This window comes from Ornithorhynchus anatinus, chromosome 20, assembly GCF_004115215.2.
Source record: "Ornithorhynchus anatinus isolate Pmale09 chromosome 20, mOrnAna1.pri.v4, whole genome shotgun sequence".
Lineage (NCBI taxonomy): Eukaryota > Metazoa > Chordata > Mammalia > Monotremata > Ornithorhynchidae > Ornithorhynchus > Ornithorhynchus anatinus.
Genome location: NC_041747.1, coordinates 18,011,773 through 18,025,707, shown reverse-complemented (window position 1 = coordinate 18,025,707; position 13,935 = coordinate 18,011,773). Strand labels below are relative to the sequence as shown.

At 59.3% G+C, this 13,935-nt stretch overlaps 1 protein-coding gene across 1 annotated transcript in view; it reads right to left on the bottom strand.

Moving 5' to 3' along the window:
* RDX (radixin) overlaps positions 1–8,931 on the bottom strand; it is a 62,698-nt gene extending 53,767 nt beyond the window's left edge. Inside the window, exon 1 of the mRNA XM_029047879.2 lies at positions 8,756–8,931. The gene's annotated coding sequence lies outside the window, so the exon portion shown is untranslated. The remainder of the gene's footprint in view (positions 1–8,755) is intronic.
* Positions 8,932–13,935: the final 5,004 nt, after the last annotated feature.

Genomic DNA, 13,935 nt, shown 5'->3' with positions numbered 1-13,935 from the left:
CAGTGCTCGGCACACAGTGAGCACTCGCTAAATGCCACCGACCGATAACGGCGGGGTTACACGTTCTTGCCGGCAGCTCCACAGAATCCCCTCAGAGCTCTCGGAGCGGTGACGTCCGGTCCCCACCTTCGGAGTCTTACTGAAATCCCGCCTCCTCCACGAGGCCCTCCCCTACTCCCTCGCTTCGGGGCCCTGCATCCCGCAAGTCTTCGATAAGATGGTTAACGCAGAGGAAGCGGCGGGGCTCGGTGGCAAGAGCACGGGCTTGGGAGTCAGAGGTCGCGGGTTCTAATCCCGCCCCCCCCCCCCCCACTTAGCTGCGTGACTCTGGGCGCATCACCTCACTTCTCTGTGCCTCAGTGACCTCGTCTGTAAAACGGGGATGAAGACCGTGAGCCCCACGGGGGACGACCTGATGACCTTGTGTCTACCCCAGCGCTTGGCACGTAGTAAGCGCTTAACAAATACCATTATTATTGATTTAATACAATCTCTATCCATCGACTCCAACACCCGCTACGGGGTACCACCACCTACTCCGGCCACTCCGCCTACAGCCAAGAAAGAATCTGGATGAGGAGGTTTCCCAGACATCTTCTTTCGAGACACAACTAAACAAGTGGTTGGATCTCTTGATTTTTACACCTAGGCGCCCCTTCTAAATCACGACTGTCGGGCAGCCCCGCCGATTCCGGAAGCGTCCTTCTTCATCCGCTCGGAGCCTTTTTAAACCATCCGCGTTTTTAAACATCCATTAGTCTGTGAGCCCGACGTCGGGCAGGGATTGTCTCCATCTGTTGCCGAACTGTTCACTTCAGGCACTTAGTACAGTGCTCTGCCCGTAGTAAGCGCTCGATAAATACGATCGAATTCCTTGAAAGGGGTTCCTTTCTCCTCCCCAGGTTCCAGTCGGCAACAGGTCCGGTTTCTTCACTTGGGTGAGCTTTGATTTTCTTTTTTACCCAGTTTTTTTTTTCTACGATGATGTGTTTAGGGGAGCTTCTTGGGAAACAGGGATAAAAAATTTGAGACTCGCTACGTAGAATTCCCGTAACTGACTGCCGAAATGGCGGCCGCAGTTTAAGAGAGAGCAGCGTGGCTCAGTGGAAAGAGAACGGGCTTTGGAGTCCTAGGTCATGGGTTCCAATCCCGGCTCTGCCCCTTGTCAGCTGTGTGACTGTGGGCGAGTCACTTCACTTCTCTGGGCCTCAGTGACCTCATCTGTAAAATGGGGATTAAGACCGTGAGCCCCACGTGGGACGACCTGATTGCCCCGTGTCCACCCCAGCGCTTAGAACGGTGCTCGGCACATAGTAAGCGCTTAACAAACACCAACATTATTATTATTTTTAGATAAGTGCACGCGGGGACGGGGAGGGGAGGATAACATTCATTAATTCACCCGGGCTAAGCTCGGAACGGGGGAAGGCTAGATTTAAAGCCGAATGACCCCTCTCCTCTGCTCTGCGGGTTCTTTAGCCGAAAATAGCCCCGGGCAGGGTTGTTGTGGAATAAGATGACCCTCGAGACGCCGTAGCTAAGCTTGCTCATCCTGACCTTACTCAGCTATGCACCCGTCTATTTTGAGAGGCGACGTCCTTCACGACAGCGTCTTAGCGGGCGCGCGCCGGGGGAGATCCGAGGCCACGTGCCCACCCGGTGTCGGGGACGGGGCGTACCACGCCCTTAGAGGGCGAACACCGTTCAGTTCGCTTCCCGTCCGCTTTCCGGGTCGCCACTCTCGGGCCTTAGCCCGGGTCCGGTCCGATCGCGCTTTCGGACTTTAAAAAGCCACGTCGACACAAACGGAAACCAAGGTATCCCGCGGATTCCGCACGTCTGTAATTCATATGCCGTCTAGGTGAAGAAAACGTCAGGGCCGACTCTCTCATCTCAAAGTTAAGGGTGCGTACGAGAAAGCACTCTGTAGCTTCAGACAACCGAAGCTAGACCAACATCCCGTGATCACGGCGATTAATTAAAGCTAGCGCTGCCGACCCAAATGAATGTCTCGGCCGTTCGGGTTTTCTCAAACCCCTAACGCGACACCTTCCCTAGAATGTCCCGACCAAGTTTTCTGGCGTAAACATTTGCCCGGACCCTTTTTGTTTTTTTAAACGAGAGAGTTGTTTCAACTTCCCCTCTCACGAAAACTTCTCGACCATTTTCATTTCAGTCTTCCCTTGAAACCTGCAAGGAAACCGTACAAGAGGAATGAACGGCAAAAGGCTCGTTTTACACCGCGGCTACGATTCTCCCTCGACTTCTTCTCTGCGATTGAAAGGAAAATGACGGGCCCTCCAAAAGAGGCCTCTATATTTTCTCGAGTCACGAGGGGACTGGAGATTAACGTTCTTTCGGGCAATCATCCAGGCATCGAAAGCAACAGGTTTTCAGTGATTTGGGGGGGGGGGGTCCCTCGAATCCAAGACAAGGGACTCCCCTAAAGGAAAGGTTTCAACCCTAGGCCATTCCTCTTCCAAGTTCTCCGACGGAGTTCTGCCAACGCATTAAGGCATTATCTCCGCAGTACAGATGTCCACTCGGGGAGGCGTCCATTTAAGTGTCGCTAAAAAGTGGACTCTAAACCACCACTCGAACGGGGTGAGGGCCGCTATCCGGGGGCTACTTCTTCGTCACATCTTTATCATCCTCCCCGGGCCGTTCCGTTTCCATCGACCCCCGGCCCACGTCCTCCCGCGGTCCCGGATCGCCCTCCCTCCTCACGGCCCCCAGACTGACTCTCTTCCCCTCTCCAAAGCCCTACTGAGCGCTCACCTCCTCCGGGAGGCCTTCCCAGACTGAGCCCCCCCCCCCGCTCATTCATTCAAAAGTACTTACTGAGCGCTTACTACGTGCACAGCACTGTACTAAGCGCTTGGAACATACGACTCGGCAACAGATAGAGACAGCCCCCGCCCAATGACGGGCTTACAGTGCTCCCCCCCCCCCAACCCTCTGCTCTTCCCCCTTCCCCTCAGCCCCGTGTCATTTGTCTATATTATTTATTACCCTATTTATTTTCTTAACGAGGTGCACACGCCCTCGACTCTACCGATCCTGACGATGTCGCCCCGTTTCCGTTCCGTTCTCTTCGGCTCTGCCGTCCGCCTCCCCCGTTTGGACCGTGAGCCCGGCACTGGGCAGGGACGGTCTCTCGCTGCGGCGAACCGTGCATCCCAAGCGCTCAGTACAGTGCTCCGCACGCCGTAAGCGCTCCATAAATACTACCGGATGAACGAAGGCACCACCACAAGGCCGGCGGATAAGAGGGGCTGGACGAAACCTCCGCTTTAAACGGTTTGTGGAGAAATCGGCCTGCACATCGTTTTCGGCAGGGCCCTTTTAAATAATAACGTCGGTATCTGTTAAGCGCTTACTATGTGCCGGGCACCGTTCTAAGCGCTGGGGTAGACACAGGGGAATCAGGTTGTCCCCCGCGGGGCTCCCGGTCTTCATCCCCATTTTACAGATGAGGGAACGGAGGCACAGAGAAGCCAAGTGACTCGCCCACAGTCACGCGGCTGACAAGGGGCAGAGCCGGGATCCGAACCCACGACCTCCGACTCCAAAGCCGGTGCTCTTTTAAAGACCATACAACATCCTTGGAGTCCCAGGGTGGGCGTGTTATTTGTCGGGAGAGGGAATTAAACTCGTCTTCGGGGTAAGTCGCTGGAGGGGGGGGTGGTCCCCCGGGCTAGGCCCCTTTAATGATAATGATGGGATCTGTGGAGCGCTTACTCGGCGCCAAGCACCGTTCTAAGCGCTGGGGGAGACGCAAGGTGACGGGGTGGTCCCACGTGGGGCCCCCAGTCGGAGGAGCGGCCCGGCTCAGTGGAAAGAGCCCGGGCTTGGGAGTCGGAGGCCGTGGGTTCGACTCCCGGCTCTGCCGCTCGTCAGCTGTAATATAATGTTGGTATTTGTTAAGCGCTTACTATGTGCCGAGCACTGTTCTAAGCGCTGGGGTAGACACAGGGGAATCGGGTTGTCCCACGTGGGGCTCACGGTCTCAATCCCCATTTTACAGATGAGGTAACTGAGGCACCGAGAAGTTAAGTGACTTGCCCAAAGTCACACAGCTGACAAGTGGTAGAGCCGGGGTTCGAACCCATGACCTCTGACTCCAAAGCCCGTGCTCTTTCCAGTGAGCCACGCTGCTTCTCACTGGCTCTTCCAGTGAGCCAGCTGTGTGACCGCGGGCGAGTCGCTTCACTTCTCTGGGCCTCGGTGACCTCATCTGAAAAACGGGGATCGACCGTGAGCCTCCCGCGGGACGACCCGATGACCCCGTACCTCCCCCGGCGCTTAGAACGGTGGTCGGCGCATAGTAAGCGCTTAACGAATACCAACGTCCTCATTATTATAAATACCACTGAACGAATGACCAGCGCTCCGCACGTAGTAAGCGCTTAACAAATGCCAACATTATTATTCATTCCCCATTCTCCAGATGAGGTCACTGCGGCCCAGAGAAGCCAAGTGACCCGCCCGGAGTCACCCAGCCGACAAGCCCGTGGGTCCGTCGAGGGGCAGGGATGGTCTCTGTTGCCGCGTCGTCCGTTCCGAGCGCTCGGTCCAGTGCTCCGCGCAGAGCGGACCGCGAGCCCGTCGAAGGGCAGGGACCGTCTCTATCTGGTACCGATCCGTCCGTCCCGAGCGCTCAGTCCAGTGCTCTGCACGTAGCAGGCGCTCGATAAATACCGTTGAACGAATGACTCCGTCGCCGCACCGTCCGTTCCGAGCGCTCGGTCCAGTGCTCCGCGCAGAGTAGACCGTGAGCCCGTCCGAGGGCAGGGACCGGACCCGTTACCGATCTGTCCGTCCCAAGCGCTCGGCCCAGTGCACGAGGGCACGGAGGAGGCGCTCAATAAATACTATCGAATGAATAAGCGCTCCGGGAATACGGCTGAATGAACGTACGACGGGTGGCGGAGCGGGGCTTTCGAACCCACCACCTCCGACTCCGAAGCCCGGGGCTCTTCCCCCGGAGCCCCGCCGCTTCCGCAAGCGGAACGACAGTAACGTTGGTATTTGTTAAGCGCTTACTATGTGCAGAGCACCCCAAACGGTGGCCGGGGGAGGGAGGAGAGAGAGGGATTGGCGTGGGGCGCAGGGGGGGCTGGCGGAGCCCCCCCATGGGGCAGGGGGAGGTGACCTTTGACCCGAGGAGGAGGAGGAGGAGCAGAGGTCGAGGGGCATTCATTCAATAGCATTTATCGAGCGCTTACTACGTGCAGAGCACTGGACTAAGCGCTTGGAACGTCCAATTTGGCAACAGGCCATCCCCGCCCAATTCATTCGTTCACTCAACAGTATTTATCGAGCGCTCACTAGGTGCAGAGCACTGGACTGAGCGCTTGGGATGGACAAATCGGTACCAGACGGAGACGGTCCCCGCCCTCGGACGGGCTCGCGGTCTACTCCGCGCGGACCACTGCGCTAAGCGCTTGGAATGGACGACGCGGCGACGGGTCGGCTCCTTCATTCAAGGGTATCTATCGAGCGCTTACTAGGTGCGGAGCACTGGACTGAGCGCTTGGAATGGACAAATCGGCAACAGACAGAGACGGTCCCTGCCCTCTGACGGGCTCACGGTCTCATCGGGGGGAGACAGACAAGAATAGCAATAAACAGGATCAAGGGGACGAACATCTCATTAAAACAATAGCAAATAAACAGAATCCAGGCGACGTACATCTCACTAACAAAATAGTCATTCGACAGTATTTATTGAGCGCTCACTAGGTGCAGAGCACTGGACCGAGCGCTTGGAATGCACAAATTCATTCAACAGTATTTATCGAGCGCCTACTCTGTGCGCTCACGGTCTAATCGGGGGAGACGGACAGACAAGGATAGCAATAAACAGAATCGAGGCGACGTACATCTCGCTAACAAAATATTCATTCGACAGTATTTATCGAGCGCTCACTAGGTGCGGAGCACTGGACTGAGCGCTTGGAATGGACAAATCGGTACCAGACGGAGCTCGGACGGGCCCGCGGTCTAATCGGGGGAGACGGACGGACCCAAAACAATAGCAATCAACAGAATCGAGGGGATGGACGGCTCATTAGAACGACGGCAGATAAACAGAATCGAGGGGACGAGCGTCTCATTAAAACGATAACAAACAGAGTGGAGGGGAAGAACACGTCACTCAAACGACAGCAGATAAACAGAATCGAGGGGACGCCCGCATCTCATTAAAATAATAGCAGACAAACAGAATCGAGGGGACGCGCATCCCCTTAAAACGACGGCAGATCAATAGAACCGAGGGGATGCGCATCTCACGAAAACGACAGCGAATGGGATCGAGGGGATGAGCCCGTCACGAAAACGACAGCGAATGGAATCGAGGGGATGAGCCCGGCACGAAAACGACAGCAAATAAACAGCACCGAGGGGATGCGCATCTCATTGAAACGGTAGCAAATAAATAGAGTCGAAGGGACGTGCGTCTCATTAAAACGGTAACAAATAGAGTCGAAGAACGCGTCGTTAAAACGATGGCAAATAAATAGAATCGAGGGGATGCGCATCTCATGAAAACGACAGCAAATAAACAGCACCGAGGGGATGCGCACCTCACGAAAACGACAGCAAATAAATGAGCCAGGGCAGGGGGGGCGAGTGTGCGGCGGGCCGGTCCTGGGGGGGGGCACCGGGCCCTGCACCCGGGGGGGCGGATCAGACCGTAAACCCGTCAGAGGGCAGGGACGGTCTCTATCTGTTGCCGATCTGTCCATTCCAAGCGCTCAGCACAGTGCTCTGCACCTAGTAAGCGCTCAATAAATACCACTGAATGAACGAATGAATTTGTCCACTCCAAGCGCTCAGTCCGGTGCTCTGCTCCTAATACTACTGAACGAACGAATGAATCAATTTGTGCCTTCCAAGCGCTCAGCCCAGTGCTCTGCACCTAATACTACTGAAGGAACGAATGAATTTGTGCATTGCAAGCGCTCAGTCCAGTGCTCTGCACCTAATACTACTGAAGGAACGAATGAATTTGTCCATTCCAAGCAATCAGTCCAGTGCTCTGCACCTAATACTATTGAATGAATTGATGAATGAATGAATCTGTCCATTCCAAGCGCTCAGTCCAGTGTTCTGCACCCAATACCGTTGAATGAATGAATCTGTGCCTTCCAGGCGCTCAGTCCAGGGCTCTGCACCTAATACCGTTGAATGAATGAATGAATCTGTGCCTTCCAAGCGCTCAGTCCAGAGCTCTGCACCTAATACTACTGAATGAACGAATGAATGAATGAATGTGTGCCTTGCCAGCGCTCAGTCCGGGGCTCTGCTCCTAATACTATTGAATGGATGAACGAATTTGTGCCTTGCAAGCGCTCAGTCCAGGGCTCTGCACCTAATACTGTGGAGTGAATGAATGAATCTGTGCCTTCCACGCGCTGAGTCCAGGGCTGTGCACGTAGTAAGCGCTCGATCGATACGACTGGATGAATGCATGGGAGGGGGAGGAGGAGGAGGAGGAGGAGGAGGAGGAGGAGGAGGAAGAGGAAGAGGAGAAGGAAGACGGAGGAGGAAGAAGAGGAGGAGACGGAAGACGGAGGAGGAAGAAGAGGAGGAGAAGGAAAAGAAGGAGGAGGAAGAAGAGGAGGAGGAGGAGGAAGAGGAGGAGGAAGAGGAGGAGGAAGAGGAGGAGGAGAAGGAAAAAGGAGGAGGAGGAGGAAGAGGAGGAGGAGGAGAAAAAAGGAGGAAGAAGAGAAGGAAGAAGAGGAGGAGGAAGAAGAGGAGGAGGAAGAAGAGGAGGAGGAGAAGAGGAGGAGGAGGAGGAGGAGAAAAAAGAAGGAGGAGGAGGAGGAGAAGAGGAGAAGAGGAGGAGGAGGAAGAAGAGGAAGAGAAGGAGGAAGAAGAGGAGGAGGAGAAAAAAGAAGGAAGAGGAGGAGGAGGAGAGGAGGAGGAAGAGGAGGAGGAGGAGGAGGAGGGAGGAGGAGGAGGAGGAGAAGAGGAGGAAGAGGAGGAAGAGGAGGAAGAGGAGGAAGAGGAGGAAGAGGGAGGAGGAAGAAAAGGAGGAAGAAAAGGAGGAAGAAGAGGAGGAGGAGGAAGAGGAGGAGGAAGAGGAGGAGGAGGAGGAGAAGAGGAGGAAGAGGAGGAAGAGGAGGAGGAGGAGGAGAAGAGGAGGAGGAGGAGGAAGAGGAGGAAGAGGAGGAAGAGGAGGAGGAGAAGAGGAGGAAGAGGAGGAAGAGGAGGAAGAGGAGGAGGAGAAGGAAGACGGAGGAGGAAGAAAAGGAGGAAGAAAAGGAGGAAGAAGAGGAGGAGGAAGAGGAGGAGGAGGAGGAGGAGGAGAGGAGGAGGAGGAGGAGAGGAAGAGGAGGAAGAGGAGGAGGAGGAGAAGAGGAGGAGGAGAAGGAAGACGGAGGAGGAAGAAAAGGAGGAAGAAGAGGAGGAGGAAGAGGAGGAGGAAGAGGAGGAGGAAGAGGAGGAGGAGAAGAGGGGGAAGAGGGGGAAGAGGGGGAAGAGGAGGAAGAGGAGGAAGAGGAGGAAGAGGAGGAGGAGGAGGAGGAGGAGGAAGAGGAGGAAGAGGAGGAAGAGGAGGAGGAGAAGAAAGACGGAGGAGGAAGAAAAGGAGGAAGAAGAGGAGGAGGAGGAAGAGGAGGAGGAGGAGGAAGAGGAGGAAGAGGAGGAGGAGAAGGAAGACGGAGGAGGAAGAAAAGGAGGAAGAGGAGGAGGAGGAGGAGGAGCCCCCCCCCCCCCCGGACCGGCCGGCGGACTCGGACCTTACCTGCGGCGGCGTCGGGGTCGGGGTCGGTGCGGGCTCCCTCCCCCGGGGCCCGGCCGGTCCAGGCCGGAGGGCGCGGGGGCCCCGACGCCCCAACCCGGCGGAGCCGGAGGACGACGAGGACGAGGACGAGGAGGAGGAGGACGACGAGGACGAGGAGGAGAGGGCGGCCCCGCCGGCGGCTGGGCAATATGGCCGCGCGGGCTCCGGCCCCGCCCCGACCGAGCCGAGCCGAGCCGAGCCGAGCCGAGCCGAGCCGAGCCGAGCCGAGCCGAGCCGAGCGGCCCGGCCGCGCCACCCACCCCCACGCCTCCTCCCGGAACCACCCCCAGACCCGCACCCGGCCCACGTCTCCGCACCCCAAACCCGCCCGTCCACCTTAAGTCCCGCCCCCAACCCCGCCCTTCCACCTTAAGCCCCGCCCCGAATCCGTCCTTCCACCTTAAGTCCCGGCCCATCCCCGCCCGTCCACCTTAAGCCCCGCCCCCAACCCCGCCCTTCCACCTTAAGACCCGCCCCCGACCCCGCCCTTCCACCTTAAGACCCGGCCCGTCCCCGCCCGTCCACCTTAAGCCCCGGCCCATCCCCGCCCTTCCACCTTAAGCCCCGCCCCCAACCCGTCCTTCCACCTGAAGCCCCGCCCCAACCCCGCCCTGACTGCGCCCGTCCACCTTAAGCCCCGCCCCAACCCCGCCCTTCCACCTGAAGCCCCGCCCCGAATCCGTCCTTCCACCTTAAGTCCCGCCCCCAACCCCCTCCCTTCCACCTTAAGCCCCGCCCTTCCACCTTAAGCCCCGCCCCATCCCCGCCCGTCCACCTTAAGCCCCGCCCCTAACCCGGCCGTTCCACCTTAAACCCCGCCCCTAACCCGGCCCTTCCACCTTAAGCCCCGTCCCCACCCCCGCCCGTCCGCCTTAAGCCCCGCCCCGACTCCTCCATCCACCCTGATAAGAAGAAGAAGAATGTTGGTATTTGTGAAGCGCTCACTCCGTGCCGAGCGCCGTTCTAAGCGCCCGGGTAGACAAGGGTAATCAAGTTGTACCACGTGAGGCTCACAGTTTTCATCCCCATTTTCCAGATGAGGGAACTGAGGCCCAGAGAAGTGAAGTGACCCCCCCCCCCCCCCCCCCAGCGCTTAGAACGGCGCTCGGCGCCGAGTGAGCGCTTCACAGATACCGACGTTATTATTGACAGGCGAGGGAACCGAGGCCCAGAGAAGGGAAGCGACTCGCCCGCAGTCGCACAGCTGCCGAGTGGCGGAGGCGGGATTCGAATCCATGACCGCCGACTCCCAAGCCCGGGCCCTTTCCACTGAGCCACGCGGCTTCTCCGCCCGTCCCGGTTAAGCTCCAGTCCGGTCCCGGCGTGGGGAAGAGGAGGAGGAGGAGGAGGAGGAGGCAAGGCCCAGTCCCAGCCCCGCGAGAGAGCAGTGACTCCCTCCCCGCCCTCTCTTTCTTCTCCACCCATCCACCCATCCATCCACCCATCCACCCATCCACCCATCCACCCACCCATCCACCCATCCACCCATCCACCCATCCATCCATCCATCCACCCATCCATCCATCCATCCATCCATCCATCCATCCATCCATCCATCCATCCATCCATCCATCCATCCATCCCCAGAGCTGTGCCCTGAGATCTCCCTCCGGCCTCTCCACCCGCCCGCCCCCCATTCCAAGGGATTCGTCTACATGAGAAAGGTGCTATTTGGTAAGCGCTTACTATGTGCAAAGCCCTGGAGGGATACAAGGTGATCGGGTCGTCCCTCGTGGGGCTCGCCGTCGTCCTCCCCATTTTCCAGATGAGGGAACTGAGGCCCGGAGAAGTGAGGTTCGTCATTCGATAGTACGGACGGAGCGCTTACCACGTGCGGAGCACTGGACCGAGCGCTTGGAACGGACGATGTGGCAACGGAATCGTTCATTCATTCAACGGTATTTATCGAGCGCCCACCAGGTGCAGAGCGCCACTGGACTGAGCGCTTGGAATGGACAAATCGGTGCCAGACGGAGACGGTCCCGGCCCTCGGACGGGCTCGCGGTCTAATCGGGGGAGACGGACGGACAGGAACGATGGCGACGAATAGAACCGAGGGGATGCGCGTCTCATTAAAACAGTAGCAGTAAGTAATAATGACAACAATAACGTTGGCATCTGTTAAGCGCTTACTACGCGCCGAGCACCGTTCTCAGCGCCGGGGGGAGATACGGGGTCATCGGGTCGTCCCGCGTGGGGCTCACGGTCTTCATCCCCATTGTCCGGATGAGGGAACCGAGGCCCAGAGAAATGAGATGACTCGCCCACGGTCACCCGGCCGACAAGGGGCCGGGCCGGGATTCGAACCCATGACCCGTGCCTCCAGAGCCCGGGCTCCTTCCACTGAGCCACGCTGCTTCTCTTGACGTCGAGTTCCCCGGGCCTCAGTCCCTTCCTTTACGGCCTGCCGAATGCGATGTGCTCCCGTCCTGAGAGCTGCGGAATTGCCCGGGACCGACGTGCCAGCGTTGGTATCTGCTAAGCGCTTACTATGCGCGGAGCACTGTCCCGAGCGCCGGGGGAGATACGGGGTCGTCGGGTGGTCCCCATCCCCGTTCTCCAGGCGAGGTCGCCGGGGCGCCGAGAAGTGAAGCGACTCGCCCACGGTCACGCGGCGGGCGAGTGGCGGAGCGGGGATTCGAACCCATGACCTCCGACTCCCCCCCCGGCCTCGCCGCTTCTCTCGACCCCCGCCGACGGGGCCCTTGCCATCCGAACGGAGCTGAGTCTCCGGTTGAATAGATAGGTACGTTCCAAGCGCTTGGTACGGCGCCGCGCGCGTAGTAAGCGCTCGACAGATAGGGGAAGCGGCGGAAAGAGCCCGGGCTCCGGAGTCGGAGGTGGCGAGTTCGACTCCCGGCTCCGCCGCTCGTCAGCTGTGTGACCGTGGGGGGGTGGGGGGGGGGGGGCGGCTTCACTTCTCTGGGCCTCGGTTCCCTCATCCGGAAGACGGGGATGGACCGGGAGCCCCACGCGGGACGACCCGATGGCCCCGTATCTCCCCCGGCGCCGAGAACGGTGCCCGGCGCGCAGTAAGCGCTGAACCGATGCCGCCGTTATCCTTTATCGTTTCGTTCTAAGCAGCGGGGCGGAGAGACATTCTGACCCACGTGGGGCTCCCGGTCTTGGGAGACCGTAATGAAATTAGAAGAGCTTCGGGCCTCTCCACACCGGGCGTAGAGAAGAGACGAATCTGGACCCGAAAGGGCCGGAGGCCCCGGGTCCCGGCCCCGGCCCGGCCGCTTACCCGCTGCGGGGGTCCCGGCTTCGGGCGCATCCGTTTCTTCGCCGTTAACGGCGATGAAACACCCCGTGGCACGGGTTCGGGTCCCGGCTCCGCCGCCTGTCAGCCGTGTGACTGTGGGCGAGTCGCTTCACTTCTCTGTCCCTCGGTCACCTCATCTGGAAAACGGGGATTAAGCCCGCGAGCCCCACGCGGGACGACCCGATTCCCCCGCGTCTCCCCCGGCGCTTCCAACGGTGCTCGGCGCCTCGTAGGCGCTCAACAGATGCCGACGTCGTCGCCATCGTCATCGACAGAGACTGAATCGAACCTCGGGGCTGGACGCGCCTCAGGTGCTCCGTAGATGTTACCGTTCTTAAGGCCTCCGTCTCTAGAGACCTCGGGTTCAAGCGAGCTTAACGTTAACGATGGGGTCGGTATTTGTCAGGCGCCTACTAGGTGCGGAGCGCTGGGGTAACCAGATCGTCCCACGTGAGACGCACGGTCTCAGTCCCCCTTCTCCAGATGAGGTCACTGAGGCACAGAGAAGAAGGGACTTGCCCGAAGTCACACCGCCGAGGAGTGGCAGAGCCGGGATTCGAACCCATGCCCTCGGACTCCCAAGCCCGGGCCCCTTCCGCTGAGCCACGCCGCTTCCCTAACGTAAACGGACCGCAGACGCGTACGGGAGAGGCGCCGCGGGGCCGAGGGTGGGCCCGAGGTAAAGGTTCGGAGGACCCCGAGGGAAGAGGGGAAAGGGGAAATGAGCGCTTCCTATGTGCGGAGCACCGTACTAAGCGCTTGGGAGCCCGTTAACCTGGAGCCGTCAGCGAGGCCGTGGAGCGGGAGAGAGCGTCTGTGGAAGGGCAAGGGGGTTTCAGGCCGGGGCGAGGATGTGGATGTGGGCGAGGCCGCGGCCGCCAGACGGCCGAGGTCGAGACGCGGCGAGTAGGATGGCGCCCGAAGGGCGAAACGGGCCCGGCCGAGGAGGTCGGCGAGCTTCCGTAGGAGCGGGTGAGCCGGGACGGGGCCGGAACGTGGAAGGGCGTGATCGGAATCCGGTGCCCGCGGGATCGGCCGCATCCCCGGCGCTCGTCTCCCGGATCGCTCCCCGGCGGGTTTCAGAAGTCGGCCCGAGGACGGGGAGCCATTTTGCGTGCCTGTCTGCGGCCGTCACACCCGAAACCGAGATGCGATTAATGGAGTTGCAGAGTAAAGTCAACCCTCGGTTACTCGAGAAGGAGTGACTTTCCCAGGCGCCTAGTTTCTCACGCTCTTTCTCTTAACGGAGGCTAGTAAACGCTTCCCGGCCGATCGGTTCCCCAACCCGTCCTCCTCTTTTTCCGGCCGTTCCTTCCGTACCTCCCTCTCTCTTAAGCGCCCCCCTTTTTGGGGTATCTGCTGAGCGCTGACAACGCGCCAGGCGCTAGTTGGGTTCGGTTCCGTCGCGCGCACTGAGCGCCTAGCGGGTGCAGAGCCCTGAGCGCTGGGAAAGTACGATAGAGCCATAAAGAGAGACGGTCCCTCCCACAACGAGCTCACCGTCTGGAGCCGGGGGCGGGGGGGGTGGGGGGAGACAGACATCGTGCGAGTAAACAGGCATCTGTGTGAATAAACGAAATTACGGAACTACGCGTGAGTGCTGTGGGCCGGGGGGTGGGGGAGAGCGAAGGGTGACGCGGAAGGGAGGGGGAGGTGGGGAAAAATGGGGCTCGGTCTGGAAAGGCCTCGTGGAGGAGCGAATAGCGTGGGCCCCGTGGAGGGGTAAATGCCGTGGGGCTCACGATCTTCGTCCCCATTTTGCAGATGAGGTAACTGAGGCGCGGTCAGGTGACCTGCCCGGGGTCACACAAAAGACGAGTGGGGGAGCAGGGATTAGAACCCAGGTCCTCTTGACCCCCCGGGCCCCCGCTCCGTC